The following is a 1,589-nucleotide window of genomic DNA, read 5'->3' on the forward strand; positions in this document are numbered from 1 at the left end:
CACTTTTGTGCCATCTTCAACATATCAGATGTATGAAGAGTGCAGTCCTTCCATCTGCTAAGCAGGGAGCACCACGGTGTGGACAAAAGCTGTTAAAACAGCCCAGGTAAATAACAAAGCAGCATGAGGCTGCGCACATCTGAGTGTCAAGACTACTCAAGTGCTTCCAGAAGGAGATATAAGTCTGCCTCAGCATCTCTTTGCTACAGAAACTCTTTAAAGTATGGTATTTTAAAATTTCTTTTCCAGAAATGCATTTGTTTTATATTCATATATATTAACTCCTACTTCCAGAGATTAATACTGCAAAATACCAGCTGCATTTCTGCACTGTTACTTGAGGCCTAAATTACACTTTCAACAAGCATCCCAGGAAGTACCCTCCTACTCAACGTGTAATATCTAAGCTCCCAACATACTGTAAATTAAGCAAAGGAAGGAAACAAGCTGTTTTAAATGTTTTTTATTACAGAAAAAGAAAAAGCTTACACTTGACTTAGAAAAGCAGCATTACTTTATGAATCCCAAGTTACTACAGTGAAGTTGCTTTAAGAAACCTTTAGAGACTGAAGAAAAAAAATAAAATGCTCTCCCCTCAGACAGCACTCTAGATTACTTGTGTGACCACAGAAAATGCCTGAATCTCACATCACTTCTGACACCCAGTATATGACTTGTATGTTTTTCTTCTCCTTGTGACTTGCTCAACAGTTGGGAAATGGATTTTGTGAAAACAGCAGTACATTTCAAGTTTAATTTTCAATAGTTCAGTACCCATCTGATGGATATTAGAGTTCAGAAGTGACCGAGACACTGGCTTTACTCCTAACTCTAGCTACTAAGTGGTACAGTTTTAACAGATCCCAGTGTGATCTGTTTCTTCCACAGTATTTATTCTTACTCAGGTCCCATTCAGAAAATTTCTCACCAAGGTAACTGGCTACTACTGATTATAAATACAAACAAAAAATAACCACAAAAAAAAAAAGGCTCGTAGTTGAAACAGCTCTTAGCAGTACAGCAGAACTCACATATTTTTTCATTTTGATCATACTCCATAGAAGGAACAGCAGTGTTCCAGTGACCACTTCAGGTTTTTTTATTACATCAAAAGCTGCAGGTTTCCAGCCTGAGCCAAAATTAAATATATGTAATGGATCTGTCTTGAAATCTTAAAGAGAAGACAAATCAAAAAAACGTATTACTGCCTTAATAGTCTTATATTTTGACTATTAGCACTGAGTTATGCTGAAGTCAGAAGAAATTTACAGGTTTTTCAATTGGTGATTTTTTTCTCTTTTTTAAACTTTTTTAATAAACAACCCAGGACCTCAATACCATGTTAAAAAAACTTGCTAAACACATTTTTAAGCATCTCATTCTTCATATATATACTAAAACTATACCTCAAAGACTTTGCCAAAAAATTAAACATCAACAAAATCAAAAAAACTTAAGTCACAATGTACAATTAGCTATAATGACAAAAATAAAAAAAAAATTCATAGAAGGAAAATGGAGAAAGCAAAAAATAGGGGAAAAAAAGGCATCTGACACACGTTGCTCAGTACTCTATGAACTCATATTTT

The sequence above is a fragment of the Empidonax traillii genome, unplaced genomic scaffold (genome assembly GCF_003031625.1).
Source record: "Empidonax traillii isolate 1590-97213 ecotype Southwest subspecies unplaced genomic scaffold, ASM303162v1 scaffold113:size1526484, whole genome shotgun sequence".
NCBI classification, from domain to species: Eukaryota; Metazoa; Chordata; class Aves; order Passeriformes; family Tyrannidae; genus Empidonax; species Empidonax traillii.